This window comes from Haliotis cracherodii, unplaced genomic scaffold, assembly GCF_022045235.1.
Source record: "Haliotis cracherodii isolate W230 unplaced genomic scaffold, xgHalCrac1.p SCAF_16, whole genome shotgun sequence".
NCBI lineage: Eukaryota > Metazoa > Mollusca > Gastropoda > Lepetellida > Haliotidae > Haliotis > Haliotis cracherodii.
The window spans coordinates 9070292-9092350 of NW_027266271.1; the positions used below are offsets into that span (position 1 = coordinate 9070292).

General features: G+C 39.8%; 1 protein-coding gene across 1 annotated transcript in view; it reads left to right on the forward strand.

The window, feature by feature from the left end:
* Positions 1-22059, forward strand: part of LOC139463795 (BDNF/NT-3 growth factors receptor-like) — a 68179-nt gene that overhangs the window by 1915 nt on the left and 44205 nt on the right. The window lies entirely within an intron of this gene.

Consider the following 22059-nt stretch of genomic DNA (forward strand, 5'->3'; position numbering starts at 1 on the left):
GTGGTGACTACTTATGGGGAACTTGTTGTGGGTACTTTTATTATTGATGAGTATATGTAGATATCGGACATGACATATTTATGTTGAATATATGTGCTGCATGATATATTTTGTGTTAACGGCATATTAACATGATATATTGTGTGTGTTGTGTGTTAACACATTAGCTATTAAAATATTGGCATTTAATACAAATGACAGAATAGATATGTAATCTGAGTGATTAGAGTTAAAATGCATGACGATAAAATTTCATCGATATATGTGAATTTATAAACAACGGACTAGAACTCTAAAAACACCGAAATCAAGAATCAAACAAACCTTAGTTTTGAAACTATATTTGTCTTTCATGTGAAATATATGTGTGCATAAATGTTTTTATTATAAGGGTAACACTATTTTTCAGGGCATTAGCATTTGCAGAAGCCCGAGGTTTTCCATTAACTGCCCGTTATTATAGCTAAAATAGATGGAATTTGTTATCAAATAAAATTAAACAACAATATCGGTTTTGAAACATTTAGTGCAATCAACACGAATGTCACTGACCCTCTTTTACAAATATGGAAACGTCATAGAACGAACCATGTGACGTCACTATTGAGCGTGGCGTCATCTATCCCTATCCTATGACGTCACCTTACAACGGGCGTGATAATGGCCCATCGTCAAGCAATATGAGGGCATTATCAAGTTACAGTGGGCCGCTCATTTTAGATAACATGCGGGCGGTTTGATAATAATTCTATCCATTTTAGCTATAATTTATAACGGTACCTTGAGAATAATGTTGAAGATGGAATAATCTCGCACGTAACACATATCTTTCACTGTACAACATCTAAAGAATCAAATGATAATTCATATAAATATTCTCTTCTGTTTATAGTAACAAAACAAACTACCATCACCGATACTGTAGTTATGCATTTTAGATGCCTTCATCGTCAGTTACTGAACAGCTTTCTGCGTGTGATGATTCTTTGGCTTTATGAGACAAAATATTGGACATTTGTTCAAAGAAACTATATGATTTAAAAAACTGAAGAGTATCATGGAATGGTGGCAGGTGCAGATACGTATAAATCACGTTGGATTGAATCTTAGCGCATGGTTCGAATCGGGCTAACCACTATAAAGTCATTAATTATAACAGATGAAGAACACGTCTATGTGAGATGAGGTGAAATTCGGCTTAATGTCGCGTCCAAGATTATTGCACTTATATAGAGACGTGCATGTACGTGTGTGTGGCTGCTAGTCGGGACTAATTCCGATTCTATAGTACCAGCCCACTGAGATACAATGCCGCAGTTTAACATGATCACCCGACTCAGACAAACTATACTGACTCCGAGCCGACTAGTCCTTGTTTTAGCCCCTTAATGCCGAGCGCCAGGCAGAGTAACAACAAGTTCCGTCTTTTAACGTGTTTTGGTACGACGCGGCCGGGAGTCGAACCCCGGTCAGAACAAGCTATGGATGACAGGATGACAGATGCCTGCTCCGAAAATAAAATCAACTGATTATTCACAATATAGAAACGCTGACTACAAGAACTGATGACGTCATTTCGTAACACAAGGTACCATGTCTTCGCGAACTCTCAAACAATCACAACCATTTTTGAAATACAGTAGGTGATCATGAAGTACAAATATAATTATCGCCAAAAATTGTCGATTACGACTATTACTATTTGTCTATGCATCAATAGCTTTATTAATTAGTCTAATATGTTACTTTCTCTTATAAGCGTGCGATATTTAAGTATGCGCCACTCATGAATAAATGATATTGTGGGCAATTAAAAGTTCAAGAGACTCTCTTGAAAGCTCCCAACGACAGGAAGAATTAGGTATATTTACCATTTGATGAAATATTTCAGAAGGTGTGCTTATCTCAAAGTTTTATCGAGTACTATGACAATTAATGAAGTATTAAATACTTTAGAAGAGCGTTGATATACACATGCCATCTTCGTATGATACTACCAATGTAAAAAAAAACATTTTTGCATTCGTAATATTTCGTAAAACTCATAACGAAATAAATAAGATGTGGGATTTTAGTTCAATATCCTGTCTAAACTGTGTATGAATCTACCTTTATTACGTGTCTCCATATTTGAATTCTATCTATAAGGATAAAAATGAATATACAATGCTAGGTAATGTCACTTTAGTTGTTTCAAAGCGATTCTACAGTCAGTGTCTGAATTAAAGGGGTTCCAAGACCAACAGGGTCCGGAGTTTCGAGATTTCACTGTATTGATTCGGAATCACAGGTGTATGTTCTCAATATTTAAACGTTGACCTGACAACGTGCAAAAGGTTTAGCTATCGTATAGGGCTATCATGCAAGCCCATTTCACCTCGCCTATTATTGGTGCACAATATCTGGGTTTGTCCTCGAGAAGACGGTACACAATTTACAGCTTCTGTAGTCCCAGACAGTCGAGTCTCAAGATGTAGACGTAATTTAATTAAGAGGGCGTTAATTAAGAGGTGGATTTGCTCTGGACAAGACGTTGGTGGCATAAGAAATTTACTTTACAAGAATTTCACTCCGAATATCAGAAACAAAACTGTTTCTGGTATCATATACTTGCAGCAGCAGCGACAAAGCCGAGAAGGCGGTTTTTGCCGTTATTCCCTTGATAGTGTGCGCAGGAGAATTAAACTCGTGCATTTTGTTATGCAGATTTCTTTACCGTGGTGCGGGACATGAACAAAATCGATACGTCACCGAGGATTTGACAGTTTCGTGAATTTTCTGTATTCTATAGGAGAGTTAAGGCATCATCTTGACTCCCGCAGAACTTAAGAGATTTCTTAACCTTGACAACCAAATATCTTTCCTGTGATTGAGCGCGATTTTTTTGTAATATTCATAAATAGGAGTGAGTTATCACTGGCTTATTCAATTTGATTCGGGGTTTTCTGTTGTAGGTGTTCAATTACAGCGCTGTGTGGGATGATTGCTTCCAATATGTAACCTGTTGTGTTTGCTGTTGATAACATTCTGCACACTTATATGCTGCGCCATGTGTTTTAACTACCCTCTTGCACAGGCACTGGTGGTATCAACACCATGTGATGGTGATTCATAAAATATGGCTTATGGTACAGTTGGAATCATACAATGGACTCTGCCTTTAGCAGAGATTTCTTATCATTATGGAAAGTGTATTTTCACTTATAATAATTCTAAATAGCCCTGAACCTATTGTCTGTTTAAATCGTAGAGTTATTTTACAAAGTTGAAATTATTAGAAAAAACTGTGATTCATCTTTAGCGAGGGAAAATGGACGCTTTATTGCGGATGAACACAGTGAAGTCATTCATTGGAGACAAGAGAAGATTTGGTCAATTATCCTTTCGGCAACTTACACACGCATGAACATGGTTCTTTCACACACTACTCCTATCATACACTCATGGACGTGCTTAATTCACCCACTACTCCTTCCTTACACACTCAAGGACATGCTTAATTCATGCACTACTCCTGCCTTACACACTCATGGACATGATTAATTCATGCACTACTCCTTCCTTACACACTCAAGGACATGCTTAATTCACCCACTACTCCTGCCTTACACACTCATGGACATGATTAATTCATGCACCACTCCTTCCTTACACACTCATGGACATGCTTAATTCACGCACTACTCCTGCCTTACACACTCATGGACATGCTTCAGTCATGCACTACTCCTGCCTTACACACTCAAGGACATGCTTAATTCACGCACTACTCCTTCCTTACACACTCAAGGGCATGCTTAATTCACCCACTACTCCTGCCTTACACACTCATGGACATGATTAATTCATGCACTACTCCTCCCCTACACACTCATGGACATACTTAATTCACGCACTACTCCTGCCTTACACACTCAAGGGCATGCTTAATTCATGCACTACTCCTGCCTTACACACTCAAGGACATGCTTAATTCACGCACTACTCCTGCATTACACCCTCAAGGACATGCTTAATTCATGCACTACTCCTTCCTTACACACTCAAGGACATGCTTAATTCATGCACTACTCCTTCCTTACACACTCAAGGACATGCTTAATTCACGCACTTTCACTGCCTTACACACTCAAGGACATGCTTAATTCATGCACTACTCCTGCCTTACACACTCAAGGACATGCTTAATTCAGGCACTACTCCTGCCTTACACACTCAAGGACTTGCTTAATTCACGCACTACTCCTTCCTTACACACTCAAGGACTTGCTTAAATCATGCACTACTCCTGCCTTACACAATCAAGGACATTTTTAATTCACGCACTACTCCTGCCTTACACACTCAAGGACATGCTTAAATAACGCACTACTCCTTCCTTAAACCACACACAACGCCTACCTTACACGCTCAAGGACATTGTTAAGCCATGCACTAATCCTATCTTACAAACTGAAGGACATGGTTAAACCATATATTACTTCTATTCTACATAGCCACGGCTAAAACAATCAATATGCAGACAACTGATACGGCATTGATTACAAAAGCAATATATACACCAACTTCGTCATGATTGTACACACTTGTACGGCATGGTTAAACAACATACTTCTCCTACGTCACACCTTATGGACATGGTTAAACCACACACTACTCTTACGTCACACATCATGGACATGGTTGAACCACACACTACTCCTACTTCACACACCATGGACATGGTTACACCACACACTACTCCTACGTCACACCTTATGGACATGGTTAAACCACACACTACTCCTACATCACATATCATGGACATGGTTGAACCACACACTACTCCTACGTCACACACCATGGACATGGTTAAACCACACACTACTCCTACGTCACACACCATGGACATGGTTAAACCACACACTACTCCTACGTCACACATCATGGACATGGTTAAACAACACACTACTCCTACGTCACACATCATGGACATGGTTGAACCACACACTACTCCTACGTCACACAGCATGGACATGGTTAAACCACTCACTATTCCTACGTCACACAGCATGGACATGATTAAACCACTCACTATTCCGACGTCACACAGCATGGACATGGTTAAACCACTCACTACTCCTACGTCACACAGCATGGACATGGTTAAACCACTCACTACTCCTGCGTCACACACCATGGACATGATTAAACCACTCACTATTCCGACGTCACACACCATGGACATGGTTAAACAACACACTATTCCTACGTCACACACCATGGATATGGTTAAACAACACACTACTCCTACGTCACACATCATGGACATGGTTAAACCACTCACTACTCCGACGTCACACACCATGGACATGGTTAAACAACACACTATTCCTACGTCACACACCATGGACATGATTAAACCACTCACTACTCCTACGTCACACACCATGGACATGGTTAAACCACACACTATTCCTACCTTATACATTCATGCACATGGTTTAACCACACACTACTATTCCTACCTGAAGCTCATGGACATGATTAAACCACACACAACGCCTACTTCACACAGTCATGGCGTGGTTAAACCATACACAACAGGTACCATACACACACATAGACATCGTTAAATAGACACACTACGCCTGTTCTGCACAAACAAGGCCAAACAATCAATATGCAGACAGCTGGTATTTATTACAAAAGTAATTTATACACACACCCACTTCGCCATTTTGCATAGGTTAGCATTATTGTCTTGATGTAAGCTGACTACCAGACCCACAGAGTTTTCTGCATTTTCATATGTTTTAAATGCATGTACACACGAGTTGAGCGCAGGACAGGGATGCTTATATTTGAACTGCAATATAAACACATGGTGACTATGGATACAACACAACATGTAAACCTGAGGATTGTATGTAAACCTTAACATTGATAAGTAATAATTTTGTATTTAATTTTTTTCTTTTAAAATATTCAATGTCTGCATTCTACATTTTACACACTCATGGAATGGAATCATGGTTAAACCACTGGTTTCTCCTACTTTACACGCTCATTGAATCATGGTTAAACCACAGGTTACTCCTACTTTACACAATCATGGAATCATGGTTAACCTACAGGTTACTCCTACTTTACACACTCGTGGAATCATGGTTAAACCACTGGTTTCTCCTACTTTACACAATCACGGAATCATGGTTAAACCACTGGTTTCTCCTACTTTACACAATCATGGAATCATGGTTAAACCACATATTACTCCTACTTTACACAATCATGGAATCATGGTTAAACCACACATTACTCCTACTTTACACACTCATGGAATCATAGTTAAACCACACATTACTCCTACTTTACACAATCATGAAATCATGGTTAAACCACACATTACTCCTACTTTACACACTCATGGAATCATAGTTAAACCACACATTACTCCTACTTTACACACTCATGAAATCATGGTTAAACCACACATTACTCCTACTTTACACACTCGTGGAATCATGGTTCAACCACACATTACTCCTACTTTACACACTCGTGGAATCTTGGTTAAACCACACATTACTCCTACTTTACACAATCATGGAATCATGGTTAAACCACACATTACTCCTACTTTACACACTCATGGAATCATAGTTAAACCACAGGTTACTCCTACTTTACACAATCATGGAATCATGGTTAAACCACAGGTTACTCCTACTTTACACACTCGTGGAATCATTGCTAAACCACACACTACTCGTACCTTTTACGCACATCCAATCATGGTTAAACCACATACTACTTCAACCCTACACACCAATGGGCCTGTTTGAAACACGCAATCCACTTAACTTACATAGTCAGTAACATGGTTAAACCACACACTACTCCAACCTTACTTTGCACTTTTTTCAAATCATGTGATTTTTAATTATCATCAAATGATTTACCGCCTCTATCACTGCCCCCATGTACCTTTCAGCCATGATTGTTGTTTTCACCGTGGAGCCGTTTCACCCAATAGAGCATAGCGACACTGATCGAACATGTTCTGTATGTCAGTTGACATGCTCTTAAATTCGACCGTTGAAATTACGTATTTATTAAACTGACAAAATGATGCCTATAGGCAGTGTAAGTAGACCATTGAAAAAATGGCTTGTCAAAACATCTTTAACTAGCAACAGTAAGGTTCAATTTTTAGCGGGGGCGTGAAGATTGTAAGAGATGTCTGTCAGGGCAAATATTGTATGCTTCTGGAAACTGGCAGAATCAGCGACTGTACATACACAACTGTATTTGAATGGAATTCATACAGGTCCATTCGCCCACGCACGTTTAACGAACAAGAAATCAGCATTCCTGTTGCGTTTTGAAGCGATTTCTTCTCCACATATGCTACATAATGATTCTAGTAAATAGCATTTGTATAACAAATAATTATCTCATTCTAGAAACATGTTAGTGATATTGGTTGAGTGGGAGTCGATGGATATGTCATGAAAAACGATGAGAATAGCTCAGCAGGTGCAGGACAAGAGAAAATAGCACCAACAGATGGTGGTGAAAAAATATACCACTTTGACCTCTGTTTATCTACAGGGTTTTTCTCTCACAAATATGGGCTTGGTGGTCGAAATAGAAAAATTACAAACATATTTGCTTTTATATTTAAGTGTACATGTATGATTGTTGTTCTGGGGAAATTCAATAATTACAGAAGCAATGTTTGCCGAATAACATGTCCAAGCTTTCCTTTCCTTACCTCGTTGGCAATCTTGTGAAAATGATATGAATGGTGTGGTCGTAAAACAAGTAACATAAACCACCTTTAGGCGACTTCAGGCTGCTATTTTGTTTACAGGCCATGGGATAGCCTTGTGATCAAAACGTTCGTCGTGACGGGTTCACTGCATGAAATCCATTTCTGGTGTCCCTGATGGAATATTTCTAACGCGCGACAAGTAAAAGCGACAAAACTCTTTCCATTATCAGAAAAAAAGACATTGCACGATTCCAACTATCATCAGCATGTGTTTGTGAATTAATTTCAAATAGTGATGACATGAGGTACCCCACCGGTGGCACCCGTCAAGAACACATGCAAAGGCAAGTGAATTGTTCAACCTCCACGTGTCTACCATAAACATTTTAAAAGCTTAACCTATGTAGCAAAGTACAAAGCAGTGAATGTAATCCTGATAAACGGTTTTAAGCAAGACTCGTAGAAAGACTTACAACAGAAGTGAAATGTAAACAACAAAGGCTGGAGCTGTTGGAATATCGCTTTGACATAAGGGAAAGTTTACTGTAATTGGCTCGGTGTTGTGGAACGAATATGATTGAATTTATCATAAACTTAAATGAAGTTTAATCTTATGATAGCATGAACACCGTTCATAATTTCGCAGTAGAGGCCTTCAATCTACCTTGAATGTTATAATTCTGTTAGCTTTTTACGGTTGCTCTCCCTCATTAAACTGGGGGACACGGTTAGTTTGAGGCCTGAAGCGACTCTCTATATAGCTATGTGGATGTGAATATGGTAGCATTGACAGGATCTGCTGATCCGGGATCTTGGTGTGTCAGCACCATACCCATGCCAGTGGAATTCTCAAAAGTGAGGCGTTACTGTTCTTCAACATGAAGCCGTATAACTGCAGTATTGTTTAAAGCGGCGTTAAACCCGCTCAGAAACGTGTGATTTAGCCAGCATGTTCAATGTGAGCCCAGCAGATGAACAAACAATGCCTCCCTGTTATAGATGAAATCATATATACATAACTCGAAGTTCATGTTTATACACATTTTGTACATAGGGTATTTCCTATCATGTGTGTTTCCATGTATCCTCGGTATATATATGTATGCTGAAACACACTGAAAACTCAATTTGAACTTGACATGAATGAGAAGCAAACGATTGTGGCAGTACATGTCGAAATATATCGAATGAAATTCGGACCAGCACGAAACATTGTTGTGTTTGATTATCTCATGTCTAAATACCCAGAAATTGTTTTATTTCAAGTTTGTGGCCATGTTGCCAAATATTACAAAAATTCGAATATGTGTATCAAAGTGTGTCAGAATACATTTTACTCAATGATAAGTATTTCTTTCTTCGTAATAAATACCATTCTCGTGATATAGTGGCAACCTTGTTCAAGAAATAAACGACTCATGGTCGTTGTTTTTCGTACAATAAAACACTGCAGGGAGAATAAATCATGAGAGACGGAGCCCCGACTGGTTAATTCTTCCTATAGTGTTTTCTTGTACGATGAACAACGACCACGAGTCGTTTATTTTCTTATATGATATATCAACATAATGTACAGATTCTTTAATGATGTTAAAAAAATGTACAATCTTTAAAAATATATCAACCTTTATTTATTTCTTGTATACAATCTGACCTCGGACAAGTCCATTTTATGAACAGGTGGGTTAAGTTTGGTATTTCGCGCATATTCTCACAATCCTCACGTCAATGATATTTACCTTTTCTCTCAAATCCGATTGTCATATCTCTCCCATTTTTTGGATGCGATCGTTAAGCCACTGCGTTTATCTGCGTTGTCCAGATAATTCTATGGATAACAACTCACCAGACACTCCCTCTCAAAAATAGCGTCGTCCAATATGCGACGTCATCAAGTTGTGAGCGCATGTTCGAATCTCCACAAATGACGTCATGATAGAACAATATTTTAACGTGAAATAAACTTCGTTCTGCGTTGTTCTTTGCGATTTATGGCGTAGCTTATTTATTAATAAACATAAATGTCAACGCCAGAGAATAATAGAAAATAATCCTGCTTGTATGAAGCACATCAAGGGAACTGTTCCATCAAGTAACAGCTAAACATGGATTTGGTCTTTATACGCTTCAAAGCACACCGACTTCCTCTGCCATGTTACATGACATGTAGTATTACGCTTGCACATTAATATCCTCTTGAACAACATTTATTGTCGAGTCATCACACTCCTCTAAGCCGCAGTCAAATATACAAGGATTTATCTGAGTGGGAAATTCTTTATCTTCCTTCTGGAAAATTACGAACAAATATCTTTCATATGAGATATTAATCTAGTGCTTAATGACATTTGTTTGCAAAAAGTATAATACCTGATTAGGCGCTTTGCTTGAAACATAATGCCAGCTAGTACAATAGTAGTATACGTTCTGGTATTGGCTCTGAAATATTTCATGTATATCTGTCTTTTTGGACGAAATGAAACGTTAATGTTTCAATTTCATTTCAAGCGATTTGTCATTTTATACGTTTAACAGAATATAAACTGGCAAGTAAAAGTAATATACATGTACAAAAGACTGCAGTAAAACTCCCCCTAGCGTCCCAATTGAAACAGGGAGATGGACTTAAATCCCTGTCTGTCATAGCTATAGTTAACTTACATTGTAATGATATCGGCGACGAGTGTAACTTCATGTATGTTTTAAGGCTCGATTTTCCTCGGATATCAGAAACACTAACTGCCTAAGCAGCTTTCAAACTGACTTATTTTATTACAACGGTAGTCTTTTTTTCAGTGTACGACTATATGTGATTTAAAAAAGTTTGTGAAAATATAATGCAAAGTCGTCCGGCAACCCCGCTATCCTTCATTGAAAATACATTGTGTAATGTAATATTTTGATGTGACGAGGGAGTGAGGGAATTGGGTTTTACGCCGCTTCTTGCAATTTTCCAGCAATATGACGGAGGGGAACACCAGAAACGGGCTTCGCATTTTGTAACGTTGTTGGGATTCGAATTTGGGTTCTTCGGCTTGGCGAGCGAACGCTTTAACTACTCAGCTACAACCTAGGGACATGGTCTTGTTCTGTACCGAAAATTACCTTCACATAAACTATTGCACTGTGATGTGTCGAATAAGTCCCTGGAAAAAAAGGGTTAAAGTTCAGGAGAACAGTTTGGTCCTTGTCTACTCAGACAGGCCTTGCCAGCATGTTAAGACAGTCATAAAATATGTAAGTTGCTCCGTTTCCATGTAGAATCATATTTCTATATCGACTTGTGACGAAACCTGAAAATAGATCTCGAATCCTTGAAGATGAAAGACGGAAATCGATAGAAAGTCAAAATCAAGAATATTAGATTCAATTATTTTTTCTTCTGCTTTCTTGACCAGTTAGCTTTTCAGAGCACATGTGTTTGAGCAATAACTTTTGAACGTTTTCATCTTTCACTAGGTTTGAATTTAATGGTGAGGGATTATAGGGAAGCTAGAACGACGTCGAAATGTGCTCTCTCCACGCAAGATAACCTCTTTAATGACAGACTAAATCTTGTTACATCTTTAAACATCGGTACTGAGGGGCGAGTTTGAACACCGAAATATCACGCGTGGGCAGCGGTGGTTAAGAAATAGTAGGCGATGAGGTTGTAAGGAGCACATACTTGACATAACCAACGTCAGTTCAAGCGTCTAATTTTGTGTGACAAGCGTCAGGATCCTCATATGTTTTCTGAAAAGGTTGCATTTAAAGAGTAAGATTATGGTAAAATATTTCAGACCTCTTGTAATGATTTCTTACAAGAGTTCCTTGTTTACTGTAAAGTTCAGGATATGTCCAGGAACAAGGTTCTGTCTACCCGTTTTAATCAAATTTCTTTAGAGACCTTAACCAGGTGACTTATGCGTGTAAATCTAATACGGTCTTACATTTTGAGACGCCTTTGCTATTAATACTAGTAAGCATATTTCGTTAGATTAAATTCGGCATTACATTTATGATTATTATTAGCATGGTACTTTTTTATGTCTGGTTGGCATCAATTGATCCATTTAATCATTCATCGGCGTAACTAAACAATAACTCGTTCATCCAGTTGCCTTCCGCTCTCTTATAAAAGGTGGCATGGGTGCCCAGTTGCTCTAAAGCGCCACAAATTGCTGTACAGAGTTTCTACCCCTGGTTCATTCCAGGAACTGCTTGTAGAGTGTTAAGATTCCGGATTTGCTCTTATTATGATTCATAGTCTGTCAGCAAATAATCTTGTTCGTGGGCTAAAACCAAAGCGGTAAACGCCTACGAATTGTGTGGCCGTGGTCCCTCCTCCAACATCAAGCTCAGATGCAGTGATGACTGAAGTACTATCCAGCGGCGTTGAAACCTCCTGGCTCAATCACCCCCTTCCTCTGAAATTACCCAACAGGACAGGTTAAGTGATGTCAGTCGATGCACTTGCATTGTACATTCTGTGACAATACTAACCAAGTGGATACAGCGTTTGTTTATCGCGTTCAATTCCCCAAATTATGGTAAATTCACATTTATGGTCTCACTCACTCACTGTTAGTAACAGTAAAAGAAAAGTGGGTTTAAAGATGGCTGCCCAATCTATAGCCAGAGCATATGTCCTCCCCAGTAATCTGCATTGCCAATGACTTCCAACTAGGGTGAATGATATTATCACGGTTTGTCACATATAATAGCACATAATAAAACCAATTTGCACCAAATGCCGGGTAATTCCTCTCTCAGTCTTCCCAATCAGAGGAAGCCGTAATCGATAAGTTACCTGAGGCTGATATTGATTGAACCACAAAGGGCCAGGTGTTAATGATATGTAAACTTGGAAGCATCTTAAGGAGACTGTCAATACAGTCATCTATTTCTCTATTGACTTAATATGTGCTCGTCGATTATTGAGCAAACGGAAGCACTGAACTGCAGCAGATGGCTCGTCTCAGTTTTGTAAAACTCAGAAGTGGCGTTGCCATCTACATAATGAGCTGAGTGTGGTTACACATGTAACTATCGACACGTGTCTTCTATGGTGTTTATCGTAAAGCAGTGTAATGTAATGAGTGAGAGCGAGAGTAGGAGAGAGAAATAGAGAGAGGTGGAGTTAGAGAGAGAGAGAGAGAGAGAGAGAGAGAGAGAGAGAGAGAGAGAGAGAGAGAGAGAGAGAGTGAGAGATACATTCACAAGCACAAACACACACATAAACATTTAAATAAAACGCTTTACAATTAGTATTGCAGTGAAGGGTCGAGTTCATCGTATGCACAGTTGTGTTAGTTGATTTCTTGAGAGAGAAAATGAAAAGTGGTCCTCACTGTTGTTTTCAATCAACACTATAAATATAGTTCCACCGCTATCCTCACGTTTACGAAAATGCTGCCTAATTTATAATGTAAAACCTATGTTGGAACGGTCACGTGCGAATGCTATCATAGATTTCAAACGGGTTTTCAATTCCTCTACACACAAGTATGATCAATGACCCATATTTATTCCATTTGTAAGAAGAGAATTATTTATCAAATCACGACAGGTAATACAACCCAAGGACAGGGAAATGTCAAGGATTCGCTAATCGATACCCCTACCTGTACTGAAACTTAATCGAATGTAATGTTTTCGCAGCCGTTGTTTATACATTGATCCGCACTTATAGAAGTCGCGCATGCAGTGAGCGCTTAATGTACTTTAAATGGAATCAGTGAGTGAGTGAGTGAGTGAGTGAGTGAGCGAGCCTCGATTTCGATTCTTGATCTGTAAGTATTATATATTCTCATGATTTTCACCAAAGAAGTAATAGCCATCATCTGTAATTTGGGCTTTTCCGACAGTAACCCGCTTAGGAGTGGACATGTGAATCAATGAAATCAACTACCCTTTTTTCTGTAAATGTATTGTGCGCTGTAATGTACGCTGTAGTCAACAATGTTCCAGTTATATCATCACGGTCAGAGTGTGGATCAGATAAACCAGTGACTGAAAGCCTGAGCAACATCTCCAGCAGACACGAGAAACGCTCTCAGCCAAAGTATCTGACCACCCGATTCACCTTTTTCAGCAAGTATTGTGACATAGTAATACGCACAAACCCAACCGTGTTGCAAGTATAATGAGCTCACTGTTTCCGAAACGTTATACTGCATATACATAGTCTCTATACATTGATCGCACATCGTCTGGGAAAGGAGAGGTTGAAGGAGCTGCCAGTCCTTAGTCTTCATATGATATATTACAGCACTATACAAGTGAGGAGTGAACGAAGGAACCTACCCCATAACCATGATACAACCTAGCTGAGACAGCATGATGAATGGCCATGATACAAGCCAACGGAGAAAACCTTCCTCATAAGCATGACATAAGTCAGCAAATAGAGAATCTGTATGAACCATGATGCAAGTCAACAGAGATGAAATGATGTATAAGCATGATACACACCAGCTACTTCAACATTCTGTATACACATGATACACATCACATAAGACAACAGTCTGTCTGTTATACATGCTACACATCAACTGTAAACAGCATGATACACACCAGATAATACAGCATTCTGTATGAACATGATACATATCAGATAAGACCACACTTTGTATTCTAAGCATGATACACATCAGCTACTTCAACATTCTGAATAAGCATGGTACACATCACATAAGACAACATTCTGTATAAGCATGGTACACATCACATAAGAAAACATTCTGTCTGTTACACATGCTACACATCAACTGTATGAGCATGATACACACCAGATAATACAGCATTCTGTATGAACATGATACAGATCAGACAAGACAATATTCTGTATAAGCATGGTACACATCACATAAGACAACATTCTGTATAAGCATGGTACACATCACATAAGGCAACATTCTGTCTGTTACACATGCTACACATCAACTGTATAAGCATGATACACATTAGCTAAGACCACACTTTGTATTCTAAGCATGATACTCACCAGATATGACAACCTTGTGTATCAGCAAGATACACATCAGATAAGACAACATTCAGTATGTTAAACATGATAAACATCAACTGTATAAGCATGATACACATAAGGTAAGTCAACTTTCTGTATAAGCATGATACACATTAGCTAAGTCAACATTCTGTATAAGCATGATACACATTAGCTAAGTCAACATTCTGTATGATACACATTAGCTAAGTCAACATTCTGTATAAGCATGATACACATTCGCTAAGTCAACATTCTGTATAAGCATGATACACATTAGCTAAGTCAACATTCTGTATAAGCATGATACACATTAGCTAAGTCAATATTCTGTATAAGCATGATACACATTAGCTAAGTCAACATTCTGTATAAGCATGATACACATTAGCTGAGTCAACATTCTGTATAAGCATGATACACATTAGCTGAGTCAACATTCTGTATAAGCATGATACACATTCGCTAAGTCAACATTCTGTATAAGCATGATACACATCAGATAAGACAACATTCTGTATGTTAAACATGATAAACATCAACTGTATAAGCATGATACACATTAGCTAAGTCAACATTCTGTATAAGCATGATACACATTAGCTAAGTCAACATTCTGTATAAGCATGATACACATTAGCTAAGTCAACATTCTGTATAAGCATGATACACATTCGCTAAGTCAACATTCTGTATAAGCATGATACACATCAGATAAGACAACATTCTGTATGTTAAACATGATAAACATCAACTGTATAAGCATGATACACATTAGCTAAGTCAACATTCTGTATAAGCATGATACACATTAGCTAAGTCAACATTCTGTATAAGCATGATACACATTAGCTAAGTCAACATTCTGTATAAGCATGATACACATTAGCTAAGTCAACATTCTGTATAAGCATGATACACATTAGCTAAGTCAACATTCTGTATAAGCATGATACACATTAGCTAAGTCAACATTCTGTATAAGCATGATACACATTAGCTAAGTCATCATTCTGTATAAGCATGATACACACCAGATAAGACAAAATAATGTTTGTTAAACATGATGCACATCAGATAAGACAACATTATGTATAATCAAGATACGCATCAGCTAAAACAACATTTTGTATAAGCATGATACATATTAGTTAAGACAACAATATTCGACTACAAGTAAGACAACATCAGCTATGGCAACATTATTTACGACCATGATACACTCTAGCCCATAAAACACTATTCATGATAATGACACAAGTCTGCTAACACCATTCTGTGCAATATTATATGGTCGATAATATATACATAGTTCCAGACGTTATATGTATGACTGTGGTCTGTGTAGGATTCCGGTCGTTGCGTCTTCAGCCGAGAGACGATGTATTATCAGAGGAGATGTTAGTTCTGAAAAGTAGTTCTCTATGTACCTTCAAAATAATATACCTTGAAGCTCCTTATCGTCTATTATAGTAGGGAAGGGAATGGAATTATTTCTATACATGGTGTTACAAGTAAATATAAACTCGATGGCTTCTTGGGTCAACTGGTACTGGCGTGGTTTCTTGCTATGTCCAAGTAACCACTTTGGATCGTGTGTGCCAATTCTGTATTCCCCCGGCAAAGGCAATTGCGCTAGACCATCTCGATGTAGGATTATGTAAGGAGCTGTATCTGCCTGACTTGAAATGAATGGTTACACGAAACGAGACCCATGGGTAGAATGCCTGATTGAACGGAAATTACCATACACATTTGGTAGGACTAAAACCTAATCTGAATGCCGGTTAAATATATCATATAAATAGCATTTTCTGCATTGCTTGTTTGTGTGGATAAACCTCGAATAAGACATCGAGAGAGAGTGTAAATCAAAAACACAGGATCATGATCAAGCTTTATCATTACTTTCACTACAAACAGTTAAAGGATTGACTATTATATTTGGCATTCTAGAAGTTGGTGAGTAAGTAAGAGAACGTACAACTTTAAGGATAGCAACTTCTTGTATTACCCATGGCTTCATTACCTGTGTCCTTTTTGTTATTCTTACTGTACATTTGGCTTCATCCAATTACCTGTATACTACTTGTTATCTACCGGATACCCATTCCCTTCTGGGTGAACAGAGACATATTTCCAACAAAATCACTTACCTAAGGAATCACCACATGTAATTATTACTGCCGGGCAAAAGAAAATAAACACTTGAAAAATGGATTTGACATTTAACATTAATAGGCTGAATACAGTCATCTGTTGTGATATCATGCATGTAATATCGCCTATGATACCCGTATCAAATAAACCATCGAATAATCAGTTCTTGTTCGTTTTAGTTTTAGCCCCATCGAACAAACATGGGTGGAGACTTTCTTTAGCCGGGCAGTTTCTTTGCTTCAGTGTGGGTCAGAACCGAAAGCCAAGAAACTCTCAAGAGCAAATGCGCCGAACGCAAATCGTTTAGCAACGCCAATTGCGATTGTATGATTAGAAACTCTGAAAATGAGGAACCCCGATGGTAAAAAAACTTCAGGTTTTGTCCGATGTACTAAGTAGATGCTAAAACAATCGCACTATAATGTTCTGTCATATAGAAATCGATTTCGTGTGACCATAAAACCTTAATTGATGAAAGATACATCCGTCAAAGAGAAGGGGCTAAATTAATTTTGGAACCATCAATATTTTTCTTCCATTTTGCCTCTTCGACGTAAAATAGGACCGATACATTACCATCGACATCCGTACAACAATCTATTTTCCTCGAACCTCGTGAATCGAAAACACTATGACACTTTCTTATCACAAACCTTGCCAAATGCCCTCGATGGTGATGTTGTCTCGACGTTTCAATGACATCATTTATACTGATTTCGGCAAAAATTCAATATCCTTTCCAAAGGAGTTTTATGCTCGTTTTGTTCTAAAGCCCATCACTCTGTTCTCCGTGAGCCAACGAGCCCTCGATCAGAAAATCGAAAGATAAATGCGGGGTTTGTCGCTAAAAATCCTTGAACCTTCCAGATAAATTCATTGTGTAGACCCCAGTTTGTTACCCGCCAGGGAATATTGCCAATGAGTTGGGCCAGTATTTCTTCATCACCGCCACAGATAATTGAATAAGGACCCCACAAGGGAGACACGTTAAGTAACTGGTTATACAGGGCCTCATGGCTGAGGCCAGTTTTTCGCCAAGGCCTGAAGGTGTTCTCATTTGGGTGTATCGGTGTGCAAGGATATAACAAGTTGTGCTCCTTTAATGGATTTCGTGACGCAGAATATCAAGTACAGCTTCTTCATGTGACGCTTTTTGGTAACATTTTATAATATTGTAAGGTATAACTGGTCTCTACACCAAAACCCTTTATGGTATACATGTGTAGGACATTTACAAATTTTACGCATCAACGATCCGATGCTATTCCCTATTTTTTTTGTCAGGTGAAGAATTGCTTTGCCTTTGGTGTGTTTGTGACGGGTGCCACCGGTGGGACAGGATACGCTCACCTTTGCGCAAACACACGTTATCATCACTTGTTGATAGTGATTCATAAACACCCGCTCATGATACAGTCGGAATCGAACAATCGACTTTAGTTATGGAAAGGGTATTTTTGCTTTCATGAAATAAACCTCTCCATATCGAAGTTTTTACAAACCCATGTTGATTGTGCACATAGACGATGCTTGAAAAACGTGCCAGCATTTGAAACGAAACGTCACAGCAGTGTGAATAACAACAGTCATCCACACCAATTGCTTTAATTCATCTCGTCAAAACATGATGTCAGTATAGAGAGAGGAATTGACAGATGACGGAGTACTCACCACCACCACCACCACAACTACTACTACTACTACTACTACTACTACTACTACTACTACTACTACTACTACTACTACTACTACCACTACTACTACTACTACTACTACTACCGCTACCAATACAACTACCACTACCACTTCTACGATACTACTACTACCACTACCACTATCACTACTACGACACTCTACTACCACTAATACCACTCTCTCTCTCTCTCTCTCTCTCTCTCTCTCTCTCTCTCTCTCCCTCTCTCTCTCTCCCTCTCTCAGTGTCTCTGACATTGGTTTCAAGTCAGCTTCAAGTCAACCTCGTCAACAGATCAATTCTGTACTTGAACACCAAGGCCATAACCATGGGTTGGTAGTCCTGTCCGTTTAGATAACTTAATTACTGATTATGTTAACGGTAATGTGGTAATGAATAGAAGCGACGACACACTACCCAAAGTATGTCACTAACGCACCAGAGAAATAGCGTCACAATGAGTCTCTTATGTTGACGGGGGTGGGGGTGGGGAGTGTGTGTGTGTGTGTGGGGGGGGGGGGGGGGGGGGGGGGGGGGGGGGAGGCATAATTTAATCCACTATGTAGAGGCCGAGAGTACGAATAATTAAATGTGCCTTATGTATCAGGTCTATCAGGTCAGTTTTGTTCAGATCTTTTTATCCCAAATACAGACTTTGGGACAGCCTCCACACAGCCCCCAAACAGCCTCCACACAGCCTCCACACAGCCCCCAAACAGCCTCCACACAGTCTCCACACAGTCTCCACACAGTCTCCACACAGCCTCCACACAGTCTCCACACAGTCTTCACACAGTCTCCACACAGCCTTCACACAGTCTCCACACAGCCTTCACACAGTCTCCACACAGTCTTCACACAGTCTCCACACAGACTCCACACAGCCTTCACATAGCCTCCACACAGCCTCCACACAGCCCCCAAACAACCTTCACACAGTCTCCACACAGCCTCCACACAGCCTCCACACAGCTTCCACACAGCCTTCACACAGACTCCACACAGCCTCCACACAGTCTCCACACAGTCTCCACACAGTCTCCACACAGCCTTCACACAGTCTCCACACAGTCTCCACACAGCCTCCACACAGCCTTCACACAGACTCCACACAGCCTCCACACAGCCTTCACACAGACTCCACACAGTCTTCACACAGTCTCCACACAGCCTTCACACAGTCTCCACACAGTCTTCACACAGTCTCCACACAGCCTCCACACAGCCTCCACATAGCCTCCACACAGCCTCCTCCGATCCGCCACACAGCCTTCACACTGTCTCCACACAGCCTCCACACAGCCTTTACACAGCCTCCACACAGCCTCCACACAGCCGCCACACAGCCTCCACACAGCCTCCACACAGCCTTCACACAGCCTTCACACAGTCTCCACACAGCCTCCACACAGCCTTTACACAGCCTCCACACAGCCTCCACACAGCCTTCACACAGCCTTCACACAGCCTCCACACAGCCGCCACACAGCCTCCACACAGCCTCCACACAGCCTTCACACAGACTCCACACAGTCTCCACACAGCCTCCACACAGCCTCCACACAGCCTCCACACAGCTTCCACACAGCCTTCACACAGCCTTCACACAGTCTCCACACAGCCTCCACACAGTCTCCACACAGTCTCCACACAGCCTCCACACAGTCTCCACACAGCCTCCACACAGCCTCCACACAGTCTCCACACAGCCTTCACACAGTCTCCACACAGTTTCCACACAGCCGCCACACAGCCTCCACACAGCTACCACACAGCCTCCACACAGCCTCCACACAGTCTCCACACAGCCTTCACACAGTCTCCACACAGTCTCCACACAGCCGCCACACAGCCTCCACACAGCTGCCACACAGCCTCCACACAGCCTCCACACAGTCTCCACACAGCCTCCACACAGCCTTCACACAGCCTCCTGTAAATGGTGGCATGACATATGTTGCACAGATATATCGAATGGGTGTATTTGTGCACACGTGTGATGTGGCAGGTTTATGTACGAATAAGTGATCAGATTATTTGTTTGGCAAAATTTATATTCGATGTTTGTTGTATTCTTTGAAGTGATCGCCATAAACAGTTGTTCGTATTTACATGTATCTCATATAGCAAGGTTATCAGACACCACCAGAGCACACCACGACATCACGGATGTTGCTTCTACATCATCGTGGCCGTACCCGTGTGCAATCATTTATGGCCTTCATTGAATTTCCATCACTGAACTATTTTTCTAATAGTCCTATCTCCCACTGATAAATAATTTACATATACATTGCTCTGTATGAGAAGCAATATGAATATTGGATTGTTTCTATGCCCTTGTGTATACGTGAATCGTTTTGTGCAGATCGACATTAAACTCTCTGCTCCATCTATAACCTCCTTGTAGTATGCTATTTTCTAACTTAAAATATATAAGTGCGCTTGTACTCATCGACATGAATGAGATGAATGAGTTGAGTTGCATTATTCGAGGCATGGTAGGACATCAAGAACGGGATGCATATTGGTACGTTAGACGTGTCCTAAACAGATACATTTCGAAATACTTTTGAACAGGATTGGCAAACTAACACCAGGCTAACTCCTCTCCCGATACAAAATGTTAAAAATGTTAAAAAGGGTGATCTAGGTATCCTAATACACGAACATCGTCTGAAATAAATCTAGTTTTCCTTTCCGAATTGAGATGTTTTTTACACTAGTGTACTATCTACCTGTCTTCTCTTTCCGCCTATCCACATACATAACATACGAGACATGTTTCCTCACCCGCCTTCATGTCTCACATAAGTCTGTTAGTGCGCATAAGGTTTTGTCAAAGACACGTTGTTTGTAAACGGCCTTATTATATCCACACCTCTAATCAAGAGCGACACAGATTTCATGCCCAAAGCTAATAGTTGCAAAACAACATCACATAAACAGATTAAGAACAAGAAAATCTACACCTGATTGATAATGATGTAAGACTTCATTACGACCTTCTGTTGTGAATATATCTATGACAGCAGTGTTCTCACTGCCAGCGCCGACAAATGACTCGTAACACACACGTCAGTGACGTTTGATATAAAGCATCGACAACTTAATTAAATCATGCCTTCTCTCCACGACAGCGACTATCAATCATTTCATGTTTTTCTTTTCCGTAATTACATGACAATCAAACCCCAACTTGCATCTCAAGGTTTCTGTTGGATGGCATGTGAGAAATGAGGACGGAATGACATTAAGCAATGACGTTAAGCTTTGTCCTGAGACATGCGTTATACGCAGTTGCGGGCGGGTTTTACGCTACTTCCCTCTTCTTATCAACCAAGAATGTTTGCCCAAACCATAATGTCAGTGGTGGAATCGAAAATATTAATATTTATTTTAAAACTCATGAACGTCGGAAGTTTTCTGATGAATATCGGTCGAATGAAACACATA